This window comes from Bufo gargarizans, chromosome 10 (assembly GCF_014858855.1).
Source record: "Bufo gargarizans isolate SCDJY-AF-19 chromosome 10, ASM1485885v1, whole genome shotgun sequence".
Lineage (NCBI taxonomy): Eukaryota > Metazoa > Chordata > Amphibia > Anura > Bufonidae > Bufo > Bufo gargarizans.
Window position 1 is genome coordinate 82426262 of NC_058089.1, and position 24745 is coordinate 82451006.

At 46.5% G+C, this 24745-nt stretch overlaps 1 pseudogene; it reads left to right on the forward strand.

Moving 5' to 3' along the window:
- LOC122920072 overlaps positions 1-23522 on the forward strand; it is a 35279-nt pseudogene extending 11757 nt beyond the window's left edge.
- Positions 23523-24745: the final 1223 nt, after the last annotated feature.

A 24745-nucleotide genomic window follows, 5' to 3' on the forward strand; every position in this document is an offset into this window, starting at 1 on the left:
TCGCTCCTTTTTCCAGTGTCTCCCCATTAATTTTCAGGTCCATCAACCCGTCTAATTCCTTGGTTCATGGGTGTATGTATACACACTTGATGTACATCTGCCCACAGACGTATATATGTGTATGTATACACTTATATGGTTGTGTGTGCATATATGTATGATCCGATATATACAATCTAGACCTTTCGAGGTCCTCCAGGCTATCGACACAATATGAAATATTTTCGTTGTTCATTAATATTTCGTATACCTGTGTCCACATACTGTAGTTATGAATAATTTCTCTTATGAAACGTGTCATTTATTATTATGCATTTTAATCTTTTTAACTAATTATTATCCATTTACTCATCTAATCTGATCACTAATGGATTTAATATTGCATGTGACCATATGCGTCATATTTATATATACATATATTTTTATTTATTTATTTTGCACATTAATTGTATGTCTTATGTGCCATTTTTAATTGATCCCTACCTTTTTAGGCAGTTTTTGTCTACTCCATAACGATTTTAACTATTTATAATTTATTTATTTATTATTCATCTTATACCAGTATTTATTATGTTTTATTATACTATCCATATAGGTCATCAGTATTAGATCAGTGGGGGTCTGACAACCAGCACTTCCACTGAACAACTATTTGCTGCAGCTGCCGGAAAGCTAAAAGCAGACAGCTCCGTCCACTGGGTAGTAGCTGTGCTATTGTAATATAGCTCAGCTCCCATACAAATAATGGGAGCTGTGGTGCAGTACACTGGCACGTCTGGTTTTATGATGCAAGCTGATTGATGGGGTACTGGGTGTCAGAACCCATGAATCTCAGTCGAGCTTTGCACTCCACATTGCCTGGGAGTGTTTGATGCACGTGTACTGGCAAGCTGGGTGGGACAGGAGGGACTCATACAAAGTTTTACTATGGTGTCCTATGAGATCTGTGAACGCCCCTGGGCTTACACATTCTGAGTACAATCTCTAACTCCTCATGCGCCTGCAAATAAATCTCTATTAAATCTCTATAAAAATGTTCATTCTTGTTTTAGTTCTCTGAGGAATATGGCCCAATTTACAGCATCTACTTAGGATTCACCCCAGCTGTGGTGGTCCGAGGACTCAAAGATCTCAAAGAAATCTTAGTGAATCAGGGACAGGAATTTGCAGACAGGCCTTTTAACAGGCTGACAGAAGACATCTCAGGAACTAAAGGTAATCAGAGAATTTTCTGACATTTTGCAGACACAACACCGGTTTAAAACCTGAAAGATAGCAGTAACTACAGGGCCACCAGCCTGTCAGCAGGGACTGACTATAAGCATACATTGCCTTTGATGGCTACAGGTACTATAGTCTTCTGTCAGAGGACCATCCTTCTTCAAGACCATTTTTCACTGGTGTTATTCTCAAGCTTTGCTGGATTCCATCATCTTAAATACATTTTTTCCAGGTCTGGTATTAGCTCGTTATGGGCAAGCATGGAAGGAGCACAGGAGGTTCACCCTTTCTACACTCCGGAACTTTGGCCTGGGTAAAAAATCCATGGAAGAGAGGATTTGTGAGGAGAGCGTGCATCTAATTCAAGAATTTTAGAAAAATAAAGGTAAAATATAAATGTATAGGAGTATAGATGACAAACCAAGAGACTTGAAACACAATCAATACATTTAAAGATGACAATGAAACCAGTATTAAATGGTTAATTTAGGGACTTGAAGGCTATGGGCACTTTTGGAGCAATTTTTTATGATTGCATTTTACTCATATTGGGCTAAATATATATAGATATAGATATATATATATATATATATATATATATATATATTTTATTTTATTTTTTGTAGTTGGTCTTCATTAAAAATGTTTAGCCATTTCTGGGAAATAAGGTTTGAAAATCAGCCTGTTTGCAAGCTGTCACAGTCTATTTTCTTTCAATCCTATCATCTGATGGCTCATGTCTAGCTCTTTTCTCCAATCTCCTGACCTCATAAACACTTATTATAGCTCAATTCTTAAAAAGCTGATATGAGGTCAGGAGATCAGGGATAATAGCTACACATGAGAGGTCGGATGATGTGATTCAAAGACGACAGACTGTGACAGCTTGCAAACAGACAGATTTTTAAACCTTGTATCTCAGAAACGGCTAAACATTTTTAATAAAGACCAACTGAAAAAAAAATGATATTTAGCCTACAATGAGCAACATGCAATCATAAAAAAGGTCCTAGAAGGTATACATAGCTGTTGTGCAGCTGGATTTCAGGGTCCTAAATGTATCAATAGCAAACTGATCTGATTTCCGGGGAAAAAAAGTTAATGAAATATAAAAGTACCAGAATAACAGCCCAGGACTCTTCTCCAGCAGCATCAGATGCATGTGCACAGTGCTGAGAAAGCTGAGCATAGTACATCTTGCATCACTGTGCATGCTCTGCACATAGGGCACATGCACAGTTAAGCAAGTTGCACCATCATCGGCGTCGGAGTATGTGCCCAGTGCCACTGGAGAAGAGTCCTGGAGTCTTCTCCTGGTAAGTCTGGGTTTCATTTACTTTCTTTTGTGGGAATGGATGGGTTTTCTATGAGCAGGTTTGTGACCAGAAATCTAGCTGCATAATGGCATGCTGGGGGTTTAATGGCGCCAAATAAGGTGTAGTACAGAAGAGAGAAAAAAGAATATAGAGTGTGTCAATCAGACAGATTGCCCCTTCTGGTAATTCACCTATAAGGGGATCGTGAGTGAAGGGCACAGAAGGGCGCCAGGGGTCGGACTAGGATTGGAGAATTTTTTTTTTAAAGGTCAAAAGAAATGATTTAGGAAAGAAGAATGAAGCAGGCTGCCAGTGTTGGTTAGTGTGAAGTATAGACACTATCACAATTAGTGGTAAGATTAGAAGCAAGAAAAAATAACCATAACCACTGAAGAAGGTGTCCGGCGCCACGCACCCCTATAAATAGCAGCTAAAAAGAACTACTATATTTTACGTGAAACTCATTAGTATTAGATATATTGGAAACAAACATACAAATATAGATGGAGAAATAGGTAGGCAAAAAACAGGATGCGCACCAACACCCTAGGTGGAAGGCCTCATCATAAATCATCCGTAGAATTGCTTAAGTAGCAGTATAAGTAGCAATATAGGTAACGGAACTTACTTCACCAGGGAGGAATCCAATAGGATAAAACTCAAGACACCCATTGGATTTACCCCCCTCGCCTGGATCACACGTAGAATCACAGGATGAAACAGCAGGTCCACACTGGGGTCTTCTTGAAACTTCCTTTATTCAAAGTACAGGCAAAAAATAGGCTCAACGCGTTTCGGGGTATTTTAAACACCCCTCCATGTCAGCAATGCGATGCAGCCTCTTCCTCTTCCTGTGTTCCCAGCAGCCTCTAGTGTTGAAGAGGCCTGCTGTTTCATCCTGTGATTCTACGTGTGATCCAGGCGAGGGGGGTAAATCCAATGGGTGTCTTGAGTTTTATCCTATTGGATTCCTCCCTGGTGAAGTAAGTTCCGTTACCTATATTGCTACTTATACTACTACTTAAGCAATTCTACGGATGATTTATGATGAGGCCTTCCACCTAGGGTGTTGGTGCACATCCTGTTTTTTGCCTACTTATTTCTCCATCTATATTTGTATGTTCGTTTCCAATATATCTAATATTAGTGAGTTTCACGTAAAATATAGTAGTTCTTTATAACAGCTATTTATAGGGGTGCGTGGCGCCGGACACCTTCCTCTGTGATTTTGGTTATTTTTTCTTGCTTCTAATCTCGCCAAATAAGGTTCCCATAGTTTCTGTAACGAGCATTCAAAGTAGGAAAGTAGATTTTTTTTAAAGTCGCTGTAGTAAGAATAATGTTTGACTTTGACAACTGCCCCTTTCTGTACACACAGACCAGAGCTACATATCACTGACTGTCACTATCCTGCCTGTACACATAGAGGAGAAGGAGTGCTTGTCACAGGAACATTGTGCAACTAAATCCTTACAAGTAGATCGTACTGTAGCCATAGTCATCTCCGGTATCTACAGATTATCAGCTTTATGTTGAAAATCAATGACTATTTATTTATATTTTTTAGATACTCTACTTGATCCACACTTTGTCATTGATAATGCAGTGTCAAACATAATTTGTATGATTGTGTTTGGGAGGCGTTACGAGTATAACGACTCAACGTTCCGAGATATACTTAACCTTATACATGAAAATATGAAGATGGCAACCAGTTTTTGGGCTATGGTAAGACACTTTATGGGCCAGCTATTTGGGGTGATGAACAAAGACTATGTCTCTCCTATGGAACATGTGAAGATCATTTTAACCTTTCTTCCCTATAGGTAGTGTGGACCTTTCAGGGCTTCCCTTTTCCACAGATCCCACAAATAAAGCAGGGAACTGATCGTCATTCTTTCCAAAACCAGGTTGGGGCAAGGGGAGAGTACACCTAAGCGCCAGGATCTAGTGTCCCACAACTGGAGGATTTTTTTTTTTGCCATGAACATACACCAGAAGAGGATTTCTATTTTCTTTATCTTTGGGTCTCTTTATCCTCTGTACATTGCTAGTGAGCGGTGTCACCTATTTTGAAAAGAATTATCATGCATACCCACCAGATATTGTAGGTAGACACATTACTATTTTAGGGTAGTACATATTCCAGGACTACTACATGTATTCTATATGGGGCATTGGTGGTATACATAGAAGAGAGTGGGTCCCAGGACAGAATGGTCTGGTGTTTGGTTCCTCCTTCATGCCCTTTTCATTACTTTTGGGATAGTTCCCTATTTCCTCCGTCGCTAATAATGAAATCCCTCTGGATAGTTGAGTCCTGCATGGGTTTTCTGCCCAGTAACAAATTGGATAAGACCAACCTGGGTTGGGATTTTTATTTCAAAGGCCACAGAGCATCTGTATGATGTACGCCCTTGTGAGGGATACATTACACCAACATATATTTCCTGTATGTGATCAGTGGCATAACTAGAAACGGCTGGGCCCCACAGCATATTTTTGAATGGTTGCAACCCCCTCTTCCTATGCAACCCCTACTCCTGTGGCTAGTCTCGATCACTTTCTCAGACGAGGCCCAGCACTCACTCCATCCATTTTCTACAGTGTCACTGTTTATAATGTCATTCTATAATACTGTTGAGGGGGCCCTGATAATAAAATCTTTTAGTCCTCCTCCTGGGTGGGCCCCTTCTGAGTTGGGATCCAAAAGCAGCCGCTTTCCTTGCTTCCACTATAACTACACCCCAGTATGTGTTCATTTCTGTGGTTCCCTTCTCAGCTATACAGTGCGTTTGGATTTGTCAAACACCTACCCTTGCCTCATCAGAAGATCTTCAGAAATGTGAGGGTTTTCTTTGATTTCCTTGAAAGGGTTTTAGAGCAGCACAAGAGAACCAGGGTGCCTGGACAACCTAGAGATTACATAGACTGCTACCTGGTGTCATGGTCTTACCTTCTTGCTGTTCTCCTTCGTTTGACATGTGCTGGCGGCCATCTTGGTTTCTGGGTTTCTTGTAGCCTCCCACCCTGCGGCTTCTCCTTCCCACTGGGAGGAGCTGGATGCCTAGCTCATATATATAGGAGGTCTGTGGCTTCAGTTCCTTGCTTGGTCCTCCTGTGTTCACATGCTTCTAAGACTGCTGCTGCTTCTGGTTCCTGATCCTGGCTTCGTCTGACTACCCTGCTGGTTCCTGATCCAGGCTTCGTCTGACTACCCTTCTGGTTCCTGACCTCTGGCTTCGCAAGACCCTGCTTCGGTTTAGCCATCCGTTTGGACTTTTGCCTTACAGCTTGATTTTCAATAAAGCCTTCTTATTTCCACTTATCTCTTGTTGTACATCTGGTTCATGGTTCCATGACATTAGGACCAAGCCATAATTCTGACGGTACAGGGCCATCCTCGCTACCTACGCTGGTTGCCAGACTTGATCAGCAGGATCACCTGTTGGGTCGGTTCGCTGTGGCGTTGCAAACCCTGCTTGAACGCACGGCTCATTTAGCTTCCGTTGCCGATGGGTCGGTTGTCGCTCCTGGGCCCGCTCCTACTGCCGCTCCGGTTGTTGCGCCAGAGTCTACCCCGACACCTGTTGCTGCGCCTGCGGTGTTTCGGGGTATGACCGGTTCTGCCCCCCTTCCACAGCGCTTTGGGGGAGAGCCAACTCAGTGCCGAGGTTTCCTTAACCAGGTGGGCATTTATTTTGAGTTGCTGCCACATGCCTTTCCTACTGAGAGATCAAAGGTGGGCTTCTTGATCTCGCTGCTCTCGGACAAGGCCTTGGCCTGGGCCAGCCCTTTATGGGAGAACAACAATCCGGTGGTTGCCGAGTTTTCCGGTTTTGTTGCTTCTCTTCGGAAGGTATTCGATGTGCCGGCTCGTGCTGCCTCTGCTGCGAAGCTCCTTATGTCCATCAGACAGGGTTCACGATCCGTAGCTGAATACGCCATTGAGTTTCGTACCCTGGCAGCAGAGGTGGGCTGGAATAATGAGGCTCTGGTCGCTGCTTTCTCTCATGGTCTCTCGGATGCCTTGAAGGATGAGGTTGCAGCTAAGGACCTACCAGTGGAGCTCGAGTCTCTTATTTCTTTCCTGATTTTGATTGACACCAGACTCAGGGAGAGACCTTCCTTTAAGGAGAGCCTGCGGAGGTCTTCTAACAGATTGGCGCCTACGTTTGCTGTCCCACCCGTGCCTCCCTCTCCTCCCACGCCTCCTGGGGATGACTTGTCTGGGGGTGAACCCATGCAGCTGGGGTTTGCTCGCCTGTCCGAGGGGGAGAGGGCACTCCGGAGACGCGAGGGCCGATGCATGTACTGTGGTCTCAGTGGGCATTTTCGGTTGGCATGCCCGAACCGTCCGGGAAACGCTCGCACCTGAGATCCTGTCGGGGGCAGATCTTGGGTGGAGTCTCCTCGTCCCCGGTTTCCCGTGTTGACAAACCACTGATTACTGTTGTCCTCTCCTGGGTCGGGGGCTCGGTGACGACCCAGGCGTTGGTGGACTCTGGTGCTGGTGGTTTGTTCATTGATAGTGTGTTCGCTGCCGCCAATTCCATTCCTCTGCAGCCTCGAGGTTCCCCACTGGCTCTTGAGGCGATAGACGGCAGACCCCTTCTGCCGCCACACGTGACTCATGAGACCCTTCCAGTGGGGATGGCCATTGGTGCCGTTCACAGAGAGTCGGTCTGTCTCCAGGTTATTTCGTCTCCACACTACTCGGTGGTCTTGGGGTACCCCTGGCTCCAGAAGCATAATCCGACTTTCGATTGGAGATCGGCCGAGATCCTCTCGTGGTCACCGCAGTGTGGGGCTAGTTGCATCCATGGGTCTGTCAAGTTGCTGTGTACTTCCTCGGACTCTCTGTTGCCTCCTGAATACGAGGAGTACCGGGATGTATTCGATAAGGTGCGTGCGGTTGCCCTACCTCCGCACCGCCCATACGATTGTGCCATAGAGTTACAATCTGGTGCCGTTCCTCCTCGTGGCAAAGTCTATCCACTGTCGGTAGCGGAGAATGAGGCCATGGAGGAGTACGTGAGGGAGGCGCTTTCACGCGGACACATTCGCAAATCCTCGTCCCCGGCAGGGGCTGGATTTTTCTTTGTGAAAAAGAAGGGCGGTGAGTTGAGGCCTTGCATCGATTACAGGGGTCTCAATCGCATCACGATCAAGAACGCTTACCCGATACCCTTGATTTCCGAGCTGTTCGATCGCCTCAAAGGGGCCACGGTCTTTACCAAACTCGACCTGAGGGCGGCATATAACCTGGTAAGGATCAAGGCGGGCGATGAGTGGAAGACCGTGTTTAACACCAGGATCGGTCATTATGAATCCTTGGTTATGCTCTTTGGGTTGTGCAATGCGCCCGCAGTCTTCCAGGAATTCATCAACGATGTTTTCCGTGACCTGTTGCAGCAGTGTGTGGTGGTCTATTTGGATGACATCTTGGTATATTCTGAATCCATGGAGGCCCACATTCTGGATGTCAGACGAGTGTTGCAACGGTTACGAGAGAACAAGCTGTTCGGTAAGCTTGAGAAATGCGAATTTCACCGATCCCAGGTAACCTTCTTAGGTTACATCATTTCCGCTGAGGGGTTCTCCATGGATCCTGAGAAGGTTTCGGCTGTCTTACAGTGGCCCCAGCCCAGTGGTCTTCGTGCCCTGCAGCGCTTTTTGGGCTTCGCCAATTATTATCGGAAGTTCATCAGGGACTTTTCCATGCTAGCCAAGCCTCTCACGGATCTGACCAGGAAGGGCAGTAATCCCCAGGTCTGGCCGCTCGAGGCCATCCGAGCTTTTGAGGCTCTAAAGTCCGCCTTTGTGTCGGCTCCGATTCTGTCGCATCCCAACCCTGGGTTGCCTTTTGTTCTCGAGGTGGACGCGTCTGAGATGGGAGTAGGCGCCCTTCTGTCTCAGCGTAGAACACCAGAGGATCCTCTGCTTCCTTGTGGGTTTTAATCCCGGAAACTGTCTTCCGCGGAGTGCAACTATCAGATTGGTGACAGGGAGTTATTGGCCATCGTGCAGGCCCTTAAAGAATGGAGGCACTTGCTCGAGGGCTCGGTGGTTCCGGTTCTCATCCTGACGGACCACAAGAATCTGACCTACCTCTCTGAGGCCAAGAGATTGACACCACGTCAGGCCAGATGGGCTCTGTTCTTGTCACGTTTTAATTACGTGGTCTCCTACCTACCCGGTTCCAAGAACATCAGAGCGGATGCCTTATCACGGCAGTACTCCGAGCTGTCCGGGGAGGAGTCGATTCCGACTTCGGTCATACCTCCGAATCAGATCCTGGCCGCCATTCGCACCAGCCTGACCTCTCCCCTGGGTGAGCAGATTTTGGCGGCTCAATCTGGTGCTCCCTCTGGGAGACCCAACGGCAGATGTTTTGTGCCTGAGGAGTTGCGCACTTGGTTGTTGCGAACCTACCATAACTCCAAGGCCGCGGGGCATCCTGGAAAGAATCAGCTGTCCTGGGCTGTTTCACGTCTGTTCTGGTGGCCTTCTCTACGTTCCGTACATCGCCGCATATGTAGCGGCATGCTCCGTTTGTGCCCAGAGTAAATCCCCTCGGCACCGTCCGTTGGGCCTTTTGCAACCCATAGCCACCGGGGAGCGTCCATGGTCACACCTGGGGATGGATTTCATTGTGGACCTCCCTGCATCCCGAGGCCATACGGTCATTCTCATGATTGTGGATCGGTTTTCCAAAATGTGCCACTGTGTTCCTCTCAAGAAGTTACCCTCTGCACAAGAGTTGGCCACGATTTTTGCCAGGGAGGTCTTCCGGTTGCACGGTTTGCCCAAGGAGATTGTGTCGGATCGGGGGAGTCAGTTTGTGTCCAGGTTCTGGCGCTCCTTTTGCTCCCAGTTGGGGATTCATCTCTCTTTCTCCTCGGCCTACCACCCTCAGTCCAATGGGGCTGCAGAACGATCCAATCAGGTCTTGGAGCAATTCCTTCGTTGCTATGTCTCCGATCACCAAGACAATTGGGTTGACCTCCTGCCTTGGGCTGAGTTTGCCAGGAACACGGCGGTGAACTCTTCCTCTGGGACGTCTCCCTTCATGGCCAATTATGGGTTCCAACCTGCCGTGTTACCGGAGGTATTCTCTCCCCAGGATATTCCTGGCTGTGGAGGATCACCTTTCCGTCCTACGTGCTTCTTGGGTACAGATCCAGAGGTCCCTTGAGGTCTCTGCGCAGCGCCAGAGACTCCAGGCTGATCGCAGACGAGCGCCCGCTCCTTCCTACCAGGTCGGAGACCGCGTATGGTTGTCCACCCGCAACCTCAACCTTCGAGTGCCCACTCCCAAGCTGGCGCCTCGCTTTGTTGGTCCCTTCCGAGTGCTTCGCAGGGTAAACCCGGTAGCCTATGCCCTTGCGCTTCCTCCTGGCATGCGGATCTCCAACGTGTTTCATGTCTCCCTGTTGAAGCCACTGGTGTGTAATCGTTTCACTTCCTCGGTTCCTCGGCCTCGTCCGGTCCAAGTGGGCAATCGTGAGGAGTATGAGGTGAGAAATATCCTGGACTCACGCCTGGTCCGCGGTCGGGTGCAGTTTTTGGTCCATTGGCGTGGTTATGGTCCAGAGGAGCGTTCCTGGGTTCCCTCCGCAGATGTCCATGCTCCTGCCTTGCTCCGAGCCTTCCACGCACGCTTCCCTCAGAAACCGTTCTTTACTCCGCGGAGGAGGGGCCCTTGAGGGGGAGGTACTGTCATGGTCTTACCTTCTTGCTGTTCTCCTTCGTTTGACATGTGCTGGCGGCCATCTTGGTTTCTGGGTTTCTTGTAGCCTCCCACCTCTGCGGCTTCTCCTTCCCACTGGGAGGAGCTGGATGCCTAGCTCATATATATAGGAGGTCTGTGGCTTCAGTTCCTTGCTTGGTCCTCCTGTGTTCACATGCTTCTAAGACTGCTGCTGCTTCTGGTTCCTGATCCTGGCTTCGTCTGACTACCCTGCTGGTTCCTGATCCAGGCTTCGTCTGACTACCCTGCTGGTTCCTGATCCAGGCTTCGTCTGACTACCCTTCTGGTTCCTGACCTCTGGCTTCGCAAGACCCTGCTTCGGTTTAGCCATCCGTTTGGACTTTTGCCTTACAGCTTGATTTTCAATAAAGCCTTCTTATTTCCACTTATCTCTTGTTGTACGTCTGGTTCATGGTTCCATGACACCTGGAGGAGCTTGAAAAGGTACAACACCATGTAACATCATAAATGAAAAAGCCTGGATTATAGACAGGTTATTTGCTTTCCCATATGCAACAAAGAAATATTTCCATGTGTGTTTTTAATTTTTTTTAAATTAGGAGCAGGGAGAACGAAACAAGTTAACGTTTGATAATGAAAATCTATTCATCTCTGTAGCCGATCTGTTTATTGCTGGCACAGAGACAACATCTTCCAGCCTTGAGTGGAGTCTCCTGTATATGATGATGTATCCAGAGATACAAGGCATGTAATATCTGTCCAGAATCTCCTATCGTACGTTTCTCACTGTTGCTAAATATCAAGTGAACAATACAATGTATCTTCTCTTCTTTCAGAGACGTGTCGGGAAGAAATAGACAGAATTCGAGGAGACAGAGACCATCTTGACTGTGAAGACCGAGTAGGGATGCCATACACACAAGCTGTGCTTCTAGAAGTCCAACGCTTTTCCTCAGTTGTCCCATTGGGAGTTTCTCATGCACCTATAAAAGATGTACAGCTGAATGGCTATACGATATCAAAGGTGGGAAAACATCTTTTTTTTGTATGGCAGTAATTCCCAAATATTTTTCTATGACAAAAAATTTAGCCTTTTCTTGTGAGAGCTCTACAAACACCTCCAGCCTAGTCTTAAAGTGACAAAAGATGGGTTCCACTGATCTTTGTTGGGAAGCATTTGTTCATTTCCTAGTTCTGTAAAGAGTTTAATCTTTGTCACCTTCCTCTTCCTGTTACTTTCTTATTTTTCTCTATGTGCTGTGGACACGCTTACCACTCCCAGAAGTTAATAAACAAATACATTTGTTTAAGAATAGTGATGTCGCGAACATAAAATTTTCCGTTCGCGAACAGCGAACGCAAATTTCCGCAAATGTTCGCGAACCGCAATAGACATCAATAGGAAGGCGAATTTGAAAACCCACAGGTACTCTTTGTGGCCACAATAGTGATGGAAAAGTTGTTTCAAGGGGACTAACACCTGGACTGTGGCATGCCGGAGGGGGACCCATGGTAAAACTCCCATGGAAAACTACGTAGTTGACGCAGAGTGTGGTAAGTTGAAATCGCAATGCGATTTATAGAACTTGAATTAATCGCATTGCGATTTCAACTTTGTCAAATCCGACAGTACATTTTAGCATGGAGTCGTTCCCATGGTGATGGGGACGCTCCATGAGCACGGAAGTCAGCAGAAGTTCTGTTGAAATTGCAATGCGATTTATAGAACTTGAATTAATCACATTGCGATTTCAACTTAGAGCTTCTGCCGACTTCCGTGCTCATGGAGCGTCCCCATCACCATAGGAACGGCTCCATGCTAGAATGTACTGTCGGATTTGAGAAAGTTGTAATCGCAATGCTATTAATGCAGGTTATATTAATCGCATTGCGAATTCAACTTAGAGCTGCTGGGTTCCTAATGGTTGTATTGCTAGAATATAATGAAGATTGAGAATATAGTGCTATATTCGTTATATTCGTCAATTCTAGCAATACAACCAATAGGAACTTAGCTTGCATTCGCTAGCTTGAATTCGCAATGCGATTAATATAACCTGCATTATTCACATTGCGATTACAACTTAGATCTGAGTTCCTAATGGTTGTATTGCTAGAACTGACAACGAATATAGCACTATATTCTCAATCTTCATTATATTCTATCAATATAACCATTAGGAACCCAGCTCTAAGTTGTAATCGCAATGCGATTAATATAACCTGTATTAATCGCATTGCGATTACAACTTTGTGGCACTGCAGCTTCAGAATTAATCTAAGATGGATGCTATCCTTGCTTTTTGATAGGAGGTGGGAGGGTCTGGGAGGGAGGGTCTGCTGCTGATTGGCTGGAATGTGTCTGCTGACTGTGAGGTACAGGGTCAAAGTTTGCTCAATGGTGACGTATAGGAGGCGGACCGAACATCGCATATGTTCGCCCGCAGCGGCGAATGCAAACAAGCTGGCGAATAGTTCGGGACATCTCTATATAAGAGTGAATAATGTCTGTTTCAGTGTTTCAGAGACAGACATATTGACTATGCAAACCTGCACAGGGACCCAGAAGTTGGAGGGAGTAGAATGTTCCCTTCCCGCGGATGTGAGTTATTCGGCATCCTGCTCTCCTCCCTGGAGGTCTGGTGGTAGCACTGTATCTCTCTCTTTAAATATGTCTGCCAAAGTTGTATGTGCATACCACTAAATTCCCTTTTTTAACAGGGGCGGACTGGGAACTTAAAGGGGTTATCCCATGACTAATGAAAAAAATGAAAATCAGACATCATATAGTACATTAGAATCTCTAACAAAGCTAGAACCAGCCTTGTACCCCACATGATCTGCACAATTATTGCTCTGCTAGATTTATATCAAGCTGACAGTCTTTTCTGCTGCAGCTCAGGAGGCGTGTCTATGCTGACCCTATCACAGCTCAGGAGGCGTGTCCATGCTGACCCTATCACAGCTCAGGAGGCGTGTCCATGCTCTCCCTATCACAGCTCAGGAGGCAGTTGAAGGATGAAACTGAGCATGTGTGGTCATCTCAGTGAGCAGGACAACGAAATAAGTCAAAAAACAAACTGCAGGTGGCGCTATACAGATACATTTTATTTATAAACTTAGGAGTCTTTCACACAAGCGGATGCCATGCCAGTAATCTGCTGTGTGAAAGAGAGCCAAGCCCCGTTCCCGACAGCAGAAACACAGAGCATTAACATAATTAGCAATGCTCCGTGCCTCTCTATGATCTTATTACTACAAAATCACAGTGAGATACAGTTGTGACTGTGATTTTGTAGTAAAAAGGTCACAGAGAGGCAAAAATCATTATCAATCATGTTAATGCTCCGTGTCTCTGCTGTCCGGAATGGGGCTTGGCTCTCTTTCACGTATTGGATTCCACGCATCGGTTCTGCTCATGTAAAAGAGCCCTAGAGCTAAAATTTTTATTACATGCAAATACAAAATTATTCAGATGGAGTCGCTGGTTTGAAAATGGTAGAATATTTTTTGTGGGACAACCCCTTTAAAGTAACACTTGGAAGAAAACTAAAAGTAGCCCCATGTTCTAGGTAGGTTCAAATTGACAGAAGGCAAAGCAAAACATGTAGGCAGGGACAACAGAAGTAGGCAGGGGTCAGCAATAGCTTAGTGCAGCACAAAATACAGCCCTAGCAGAACCTAATTTCACAGTGCAGCATAAAATATTGCCACCCCCGCGGCAGTATTTAACTGTACCGAGGACAGCAATAGAGTTTAATTCAGGAGAGTACCTGCGGCCATCAGCCAAGTACATACTGTAAATATTTAATGCTTCTAGCATTAATTAATGCTGAGAGGATCAGATAGTCATGTACCTGGCTGACGGCTGTGGTCATGAGTAGAGTTGAGCGAACACCTGGATGTTCGGGTTCAAGAAGTTCGGCCGAACTTCCCGGAAATGTTCGGGTTCGGGATCCGAACCCGATCCGAACTTCGTCCCGAACCCCATTGAAGTCAATGGGGACCCGAACTTTTCGGTACTAAAAGGCTGTAAAACAGCCCAGGAAAGGGCTAGAGGGCTGCAAAAGGCAGCAACATGTAGGTAAATCCCCTGCAAACAAATGTGGATAGGGAAATGAATTAAAATAAAAATTAAATAAATAAAAATTACCAAAATCAATTGGAGAGAGGTCCCATAGCAGAGAATCTGGCTTCACGTCACCCACCACTGGAACAGTCCATTCTCAGATATTTAGGCCCCGGCACCCAGGCAGAGGAGAGAGGTCCCGTAACAGAGAATCTGTCTTCATGTCAGCAGAGAATTAGTCTGCATGTCATAGCAGAGAATCAGGCTTCACGTCAGCCACCACTGCAACAGTCCATTGTCATAAATTTAGGCCCAGCACCCAGGCAGAGGAGAGAGGTCCCGTAACAGAGAATCTGGCTTCATGTCAGCAGAGAATCAGTCTTCATGTCATAGCAGAGAATCAGGCTTCACGTCACCCACCACTGTAACAGTCCATTTTCATAAATTTAGGCCCAGAACCCAGGCAGAGGAGAGAGGTCCCGTAACAGAGAATCTGGCTTCATGTCAGCAGAGAATCAGTCTGCATGTCATAGCAGAGAATCAGGCTTCACGTCAGCCACCAATGCAACAGTCCATTTTCATAAATTTAGGCCGAGCACCCAGGCAGAGGAGAGAGGTCCCGTAACAGACAATCTGGCTTCATGTCAGCAGAGAATCAGTCTTCATATCATAGCAGAGAATCAGGCTTCACGTCAGCCACCAATGCAACAGTCCATTGTCAGATATTTAGGCCCAGCAGCACCCAGGCAGAGGAGAGAGGTCCCGTAACAGACAATCAGGCTTCACGTCAGCCACCAGTGCAACAGTCCATTGGCATATATTTAGGCCCAGCACCCAGGCAGAGGAGAGAGGTCCCGTAACAGAGAATCTGGCTTCATGTCAGCAGAGAATTAGTCTGCATGTCATAGCAGAGAATCAGGCTTCACGTCAGCCAACACTGGAACAGTCCATTGTCATATATTTAGGCCCAGCACCCAGGCAGAGGAGAGAGGTCCCGTAAAAGAGAATCTGGCTTCATGTCAGCAGAGAATTAGTCTGCATGTCATAGCAGAGAATCAGGCTTCACGTCACCCAACATTGGAACAGTCGATTGGCATATATTTAGGCCCAGACAGAGGAGAGGTTCATTCAAATTTGGGTAGCCTCGCAATATAATGGTAAAATGAAAATAAAAATAGGATTGAATGAGGAAGTGCCCTGGAGTACAATAATATATGGTTAAGGGGAGGTAGTTAATGTCTAATCTGGACAAGGGACGGACAGGTCCTGTGGGATCCATGCCTGGTTCATTTTCATGAACGTCAGCTTGTCCACATTGGCTGTAGACAGGCGGCTGCGTTTGTCTGTAATGACACCCCCTGCCGTGCTGAATACACGTTCAGACAAAACGCTGGCCGCCGGGCAGGCCAGCACCTCCAAGGCATAAAAGGCTAGCTCTGGCCACGTGGACAATTTAGAGACCCAGTAGTTGAATGGGGCCGAACCATCAGTCAGTACGTGGAGGGGTGTGCACACGTACTGTTCCACCATGTTAGTGAAATGTTGCCTCCTGCTAACACGTTGCGTATCAGGTGGTGGTGCAGTTAGCTGTGGCGTGTTGACAAAACTTTTCCACATCTCTGCCATGCTAACCCTGCCCTCAGAGGAGCTGGCCGTGACACAGCTGCCTTGGCGACCTCTTGCTCCTCCTCTGCCTTGGCCTTGGGCTTCCACTTGTTCCCCTGTGACATTTGAGAATTCTCTCAGTAGCGCGTCTACCAACGTGCGCTTGTACTCACGCATCTTCCTATCACGCTCCAGTGCAGGAAGTAAGGTGGGCACATTGTCTTTGTAGCGTGGATCAGCAGGGTGGCAACCCAGTAGTCCGCACACGTTAAAATGTGGGCAACTCTGCTGTCGTTGCGCAGGCACTGCAGCATGTAGTCGCTCATGTGTGCCAGGCTGCCCAGGGGTAAGGACAAGCTGTCCTCTGTGGGAGGCGTATCGTCATCGTCCTGCCTTTCCCCCCAGCCACGCACCAGTGATGGACCCGAGCTGCGTTGGGTGCCACCCCGCTGTGACCATGCTTCATCCTCATCCTCCTCCACCTCCTCCTCATCATCGTCCTCCTCGTCCTCCAGTAGTGGGCCCTGGCTGGCCAATTTGTACCTGACCTCTGCTGTTGCCAAAAACCTCCCTCTTAGTCACTTCGAAGAGACTGGCCTGAAAGTGCTAAAAATGACCCCTCTTCCTCCTCCTCCTCCTGGGCCACCTCCTCTTCCATCATCGCCCTAAGTGTTTTCTCAAGGAGACATAGAAGTGGTATTGTAACGCTGATAACGGCGTCATCGCCACTGGCCATGTTGGTGGAGTACTCGAAACAGCGCAACAGGGCACACAGGTCTCGCATGGAGGCCCAGTCATTGGTGGTGAAGTTGTGCTGTTCTGTAGTGCGACTGACCCGTGCGTGCTGCAGCTGAAACTCCACTATGGCCTGTTGCTGCTCGCACAGTCTGTCCAGCATGTGCAAGGTGGAGTTCCACCTGGTGGGCACGTCGCATATGAGGCGGTGAGCTGGAAGGCCGAAGTTACGCTGTAGAGCAGACAGGCGAGCAGCAGCAGGATGTGAACGCCGGAAGCACGAACAGACGGCCCACACTTTATGCAGCAGCTCTGACATGTCGGGGTAGTTGTGAATGAACTTCTGCACCACCAAATTCAGCACATGCGCCAAGCAAGGGATGTGCGTCAAACTGGCTAGTCCCAGAGCTGCAACGAGATTTCGCCCATTATCACACACCACCAGGCCGGGCTTGAGGCTCACCGGCAGCAACCATTCATCGGTCTGTTGTTCTATACCCTGCCACAACTCCTGTGCGGTGTGGGGCCTGTCCCCCAAACATATGAGTTTCAGAATGGCCTGCTGACGTTTACCCCGGGCTGTGCTGAAGTTGGTGGTGAAGGTGTGTGGCTGACTAGATGAGCAGGTGGAAGAAGAGGAGGAGGAAGTCGAGTAGGAGGAGGTGGCAACAGGAGGCAAAGAATGTTGCCCTGCGATCCATGGCGGCGGAAGGACATGCGCCAAACAGCTCTCCGCCTGGGGCCCAGCTGCCACTACATTTACCCAGTGTGCAGTTAGGGAGATAAAGCGTCCCTGGCCGTGCTTACTGGTCCACGTATCTGTGGTTAGGTGGACCTTGCCACAGATGGCGTTGCGCAGTGCACACTTGATTTTATCGGATACTTGGTTGTGCAGGGAAGGCACGGCTCTCTTGGAGAAGTAGTGGCGGCTGGGAACAACATACTGTGGGACAGCAAGCGATATGAGCTGTTTGAAGCTGTCTGTGTCCACCAGCCTAAATGACAGCATTTCATAGGCCAGTAGTTTAAAGAATGCTGGCATTCAGGGCCAGGGATCGAGGGTGGCTAGGTGGGAATTTACGCTTTCTCTCAAATGTTTGTGAGATGGAGAGCTGAACGCTGCCGTGTGACATGGTTGAGATGCTTGGTGACGGAGGTGGTGGTGGTGTTGGTGGTACATCCCCTGTTTGCTGGGCGGCAGGTGCCAACGTTCCTCCAGAGGTGGAGGAAGAGGCCGAGGCGGCAGCAGCAGAAGAGGCCGAGGCGGCAGCAGCAGAAGAGGTGGCAGGGGGAGCCTGAGTGACTTCCTTGATTTTAAGGTGTTTACTCCACTGCAGTTCATGCTTTGCATGCAGGTGCCTGGTCATGCAGGTTGTGCTCAGGTTCAGAACGTTAATGCCTCGCTTCAGGCTCTGATGGCACAGCGTGCAAACCACTCGGGTCTTGTCGTCAGCACATTGTTTGAAGAAGTGCCATGCCAGGGAACTCCATGAAGCTGCCTTTGGGGTGCTCGGTCCCAGATGGCGGCGGTCAGTAGCAGGCGGAATCTCTTGGTGGCGGGTGTTCTGCTTTTGCCCACTGCTCCCTCTTTTGCTACGCTGTTGGCTCGGTCTCACCACTGCCTCTTCCTCCGAACTGTGAAAGTCAGTGGCACGACCTTCATTCCACGTGGGGTCTAGGACCTCATCGTCCCCTGCATCGTCTTCCACCCAGTCTTGATCCCTGACCTCCTGTTCAGTCTGCACACTGCAGAAAGACGCAGCAGTTGGCACCTGTGTTTCGTCATCATCAGAGACATGCTGAGGTGGTATTCCCATGTCCTCATCATCAGGAAACATAAGTGGTTGTGCGTCAGTTCATTCTATGTCTTTCACCGCTGGGGAAGGGCTAGGTGGATGCCCTTGGGAAACCCTGCCAGCGGAGTCTTCAAACAGCATAAGAGACTGCTGCATAACTCGAGGCTCAGACAGTTTCCCTGGTATGCATGGGGGTGATGTGACAGACTGATGGGGTTGGTTTTCAGGCGCCATCTGTGCGCTTTCTGCAGAAGACTGGGTGGGAGATGATGTGAACGTGCTGGATCCACTGTCGGCCACCCAATTGACAAATGCCTGTACCTGTTCAGGCCTTACCATCCTTAGAACAGCATTGGGCCCCACCATATATCGCTGTAAATTCTGGCGGCTACTGGGACCTGAGGTAGTTGGTACACTTGGATGTACGTGTGGATGTGGCAGAACGGCCACGTCCTCTCCCAGCACCAGAGGGTCCACTAACACCACCACGACCATGTCCACGTCCGCGTCCCTTACTAGATGTTTTCCTTATTGTTATCGTTCACCACAACAACAAAAATATTATTTGGCCCAATGTATTGTATTCAAATTCAGCTGAAAATAAATTTGAGGCCTAGTATTTAGGCGCTGGGTGACCGGTATAGATTTACTGACAGAATTAGACTTGGAAATGCACAGTAGCGTGTGTGTGAAGTTATTCTGAATGACCCTATGTGCACCTTGAATATTATATACCCTTTTAGGGATAGATTTCAAATAGCTCTGATACAGTAAAAACCACTAAATTAGGAAATTGCTAAATTGGGAATTGTTTTTCAACCCAGAACAAAAAATGTGCTTTGACGGACACTAAATAACTTGCCCAGCCACAACAGTACAGCGGTAACGATAGATTTAGCGGGATATAAATTTGAGGCCTAGTATTTAGGCGCTGGGTGACCGGTATGGATTTACTGACAGAATTAGACTTGGAAATGCACAGTAGCGTGTGAGTGAAGTTATTCTGAATGACCCTATGTGCACCTTGAATATTATATAAAATGTTCATAAGATATTTAAACAGTTCCCCTGCTACTGATCCATAAGTAGCATAACTCCGGACCCAAAAGAGAGGTGAACGCTGCTGGACAAATGTCAGTAATTCGTCCACAGACGACTCCTGCAGATCCACAGATCTCAGCGAAACCCGGGTCGGGCCTTTTATATGTGCAAATTTTATACTTCCTGATTGTAAGTACAATAAAAATCTTACTATTGAAGATACCGAGGGTACTGCACCATCTGTCTTTATTCCTTTGAAGGTACGGTGGTTGGATTCAGAGGCTGGATTTTCAGCGTGAGATCTGTGGATCTGCAGGAGTCGTCTGTGGACGAATTACTGACATTTGTCCAGCAGCGTTCACCTCTCTTTTGGGTCCGGAGTTATGCTACTTATGGATCAGTAGCAGGGGAACTGTTTAAATATCTTATGAACATTTTGTTCCAGAGAACTTTCCATCTTCATTAACTGGACTTCTTTTTTTCCCGTATATTTGCAGGATAGACTCACTGACATTCATTTTGTATTTAGAGCGCGGTTCCCGCATCCTTTTAACTTTACCTTATTTAGGAGTTTAACCCTACTCCCCTAAGGGTACCGCTGCTACTGTCTATTTCCATACCAGTTAATACTATATATTTCTCTTTGAATATTATATACCCTTTTAGGGATAGATTTCAAATAGCTCTGATACAGCAGAATCCACTAAATTAGGAAATTGCTAAATTGGGAATTGTTTTTCAACCCAGAACAAAAAATGTGCTTTGACGAACACTAAATAACTTGCCCAGCCAGAACAGGACAGCGGTAACGACAGATTTAGCGGGATATAAATTTGAGGCCTAGTATTTAGGCGCTGGGTGACCGGTATGGATTTACTGACAGAATTAGACTGGGATATGGCCCAAAAATAACCACACTATTGCTGGTTAAATGCACTTGGTGTGACAGCTTGACCAACCACACTACTGAGGGTTAAATGCACTTGGTGACAGGCGCAGCTTGCCCCTGATGTAGTATATGGCCAAAAAATGAACAGACTATTGCTGGTTAAATGCACTTGGTGTGACAGCTTGACCAACCACACTACTGAGGGTTAAATGCACTTGGTGACGGGCGCAGCTTGCCCCTGATGTAGTATATGGCCAAAAAATGAACAGACTATTGCTGGTTAAATGCACTTGGTGTGACAGCTTTACCCTGATGTATGCTTTAGCCAAAAAACAACCACACCATTGAGGGTTAAATGCACTTGGTGACAGGCGCAGCTTGCCCCTGATGTAGTATATGGCCAAAAAATAAACAGACTATTGCTGGTTAAATGCACTTGGTGTGACAGCTTCACCCTGATGTAAGCTTTAGCCAAAAAACAACCACACCATTGAGGGTTAAATGCACTTGGTCGCAGCTTGTGCTGGCGCACCACAAGACACAAGATGGCCGCCGATCACCCCAGAAAAAAGTGACTGACAAACGGTCTGGGCAGCCTAAAAACAGTGAGCAATTGAGTATCAGCAGCTCAATGATCCACAGCTGCAGATCGATCAATTAATCAAGTCCTTTGGAGGAGTTAATCTGCCTAATCTCGCCCTACTGTCGCAGCCGCAACCTCTCCCTACGCTAATCAGAGCAGAGTGACGGGTGGCGCTATGTGACTCCAGCTTAAATAGAGGCTGGGTCACATGGTGCTCTGGCCAATCACAGCCATGCCAATAGTAGGCATGGCTGTGATGGCCTCTTGGGGCAAGTAGTATGACGCTTGTTGATTGGCTGCTTTGCAGCCTTTCAAAAAGCGCCAAGAAAGCGTCAAAAAGCGCCAAGAAAGCGACAAACACCGAACCTGAACCCGGACTTTTACGAAAATGTCCGGGTTCGGGTCCGTGTCACGGACACCCCAAAATTCGATACGAACCCGAACTATACAGTTCGAGTTCGCTCATCCCTAGTCATGAGTAAGGATCTTGATGTATTGATCCCAGAAATATAGATGAGAGTGTATCTGCATATGGGAGTTTTTATCACTTGACAAATTAAGGCTACCATTTTTATTGGATTCCATTTTCTTTTTGTGTATATGTAATAATCTATTTAATTCTTTATCTGCATCTTTTATTTGCAATTAGGGAATAATGATCATCCCAGATCTGTCCTCATTGAACTATGATGAGCAATTGTGGAAGTATCCACATGAGTTTAATCCTGAGAACTTCCTGAATTCTGAAGGAGAGTTGCTGAAAGTAGATAGCTTCTTACCCTTCTCTGCAGGTAATGAAAGGAAAACAAATAGATAATTTTTTGATTACATAGCAGAGCAAATGGCATGGCCCTCTAGTGGACCTTAGCCTGGAGCCATCCTTGGAAAGCATCATAGTCTGTTCTACATTATATTGGAGGCTTAAAGGGGTATTCCCATCATAATGATCACTGTTAAATCTGTTAATCATTTGACAGTGATCATTTTTGTAAATATATTTGATTAACCAATTCCCACCCTTTAGGAGAAAATTAATCCCCACTTACCTCATTGTTGTCATTCTGTCTCCCCTGGTTACGGCCACCGCTCTTCTCCAGAATCCCTATGGCCACACTTGCGCAGAAGACTCCTTCTTTTCTCCCGGCCGGGCCGATCGCTGTCCTGAACCTGCATGCCGTCACGCATGCGCCGTGGTGACTTCTTCCTGGCCAGAATAGTACAGAACGGCAAACGCGCACGCCAGCTCTATACTATACTGGCCAGGGATAAGTCACCATGGTGCATGTGCGGCGGCATACGTATTCAGTCCAGCGCCCGGCCGGGAGAAGAAGTTAATCAAGATGAAGCCCGCCCCCAGCCAGAACCCAGGAAGTGAACGGCACGCTGGCAGCAGGTAAGTATGAAAGGATGCAATGGGAATACCCCTTTAAGATTTCTTTACATGGAACAAATTTTTGAATGAATGCTCGTTCCTGATACTCAGCTTGTGTATAAATGTGCAACAGATCACCTCATGAACTTGCAAATGCTTGAAGCGGAAATATCGCTGATGTGGATATCTAATATCCAGGGATCTGCTGCACAAAAACAATGAATCTTTATTGAGCTGAGAGATTGCTACCGTGTCTGCATGTGAGAACATGCAGTACTACAGCTTCATCCTTGTATAGCAAGAGAAAGGAGTCATGTAGCTTGAAGTAAAGGTGCTGTTAGAATATTAATCCTTTTACTGGTCTGGACTACCAATGATGAGCCATCACCATTAAAGGGAAATGGTCACCATGAACACAACGTAAGGTACAGGCACTATTTAATAGAGCAGGGAGAGCTGAGCAGATTGGTATATAGTTTTGTGGAAAATGGCGTGCAACAAAATCTGTGACTGATATACGGCACAAAAGTGACGTATATCAGTTCATAAATGAGCCCCAATGTATGTATAATATGCCCCAAACCTGATGGTCTGGTAGCACCCTGAGCATATATGGCTTTATACTAGAGAACCTCACTGCTTCCTTGCACTGCCATTGGAGCCAAGAGATGGACAGTAAGCATGAGCCGTAACTCAATGCCTCCAGCCCTACAGTTTATCCCAATTAGATAAGAAAAACTAGAAATAAAAACATCAAAAATAACAAAATGGTTCCCAAGAGTGGCCATTCCACATACAGTAGCTCTCATCTTCTTCATTTCCAGTTAGCTATATGGTGGCAGTGGAAGATTATAAGTGAAATCTGAAAGGTAAACCCTTTACTATTTCTTTTTTAGATAATTCTGTAATGTTTGCATGAATCTGTCTGATATTATTTTAATATATAATGACATCTTTCGGTTCTGTGCTGCTTACTGACAATATTCTCTTTCCCATCAGGACCCCGGGTTTGTCTTGGAGAGAATCTTGCTCGCATGGAGATCTTTCTCTTCTTCACCACTATGCTGACACATTTTGAATTTCATTGGCCTGACCCCAAATCTCCTCCAGACACCACCCCGGTTTTTGGCATTTCTCAGGCTCCTAAACGTTTTAAGATGAGACTGGTTCCTCGTATATAAAACTGATCATCTTCTATCATTGTTACCATGCTGGGGATGAACAAATATCACAACCCTCACAACAAGGCTTCAGCTGTTTTAATAAATTATTGTGATATTTAATTGTCAGTTCCTCATTCATCATTTATTGCCAGAGTCTATGGGACTGCAATCAGCAAGTGAGGAAATTGGGATATAACTCTATGACTCTATGAAGGATTGGAGTCTTGGAGAAATAAAACACACAACCACAGATGACATTTTAATATCACAGTGCAAACTAAAGGCCTTATTACACAGTCTGACTGTGCCGGCAATTATGATGAAGAAACTGTTCCTGTTAATTGTGAGAAGAAGTGAGAGCTGCATGTACCGGCCACAATCAACTTACACTGACGAGCAAAAGGGTAACAATGTTTTAGACTTTCGACTTTCAGGCTCCATATCTCATCATCCACTACAGCTTCGAACATGAGACTACCATCATTTTATAGACAATCATCTTGGCTATCTCATACATAACTTGGACCTGCAACTATTTAGTATATGATTAGTTATGCAGATTCTGCATTGTTACTGTTCTGCTCCTAGTGGTGGAACAATCTTTTTCTTCTTGTATACTACAAATTACTACCTGTTCTCACATTCCCTAATAGCTCAGTGTGTTATTAGGTTGATTCCAAGCGAATGGTCACTGCAATGAGCAGCCATGAAGAAGATTTCTCAAGGAAAGAGAAACACTATCATCCAGCTCATCGATAGCGGTATCACGGCCAAGAAAATAGCCAAACTGCATCATGTGAGTGACATGACAGTTGGAATAATATGAAATTAAGTCCATCCATCCATTCCAAAGCCAAGACGTGGACATCCAGGCAAAATATTGGAGTCAACAAGTCGGCTTATCACAAGGTCTATCAGTTATGGTGTGATAAACACTGCAGTGGAGGTGGCTCGTATGCTTTGAAACAGTGAGATCAGAGACGTCCATGCAAGCATTGTGTGACATGCCATACACAAGTCTGGAAGGGTGGCCCAAAAAAGGTGAAGAAGCCTTGTCTTCAATATCACCATAAGAAGTGTTGGCCCGAGTTTGCAAAAAGGTATGAACAGTGGACAGTAGAAGACTGAAAACGGGTGATTTGGAACAATGAGACGAAAGTCAGTAGACTGGGCTCTGATGGGTGCAAATGGGTCTGGAAAAAACAAGGGAGAAGGGGGCTAACGGATCAAGAAATTGAAGG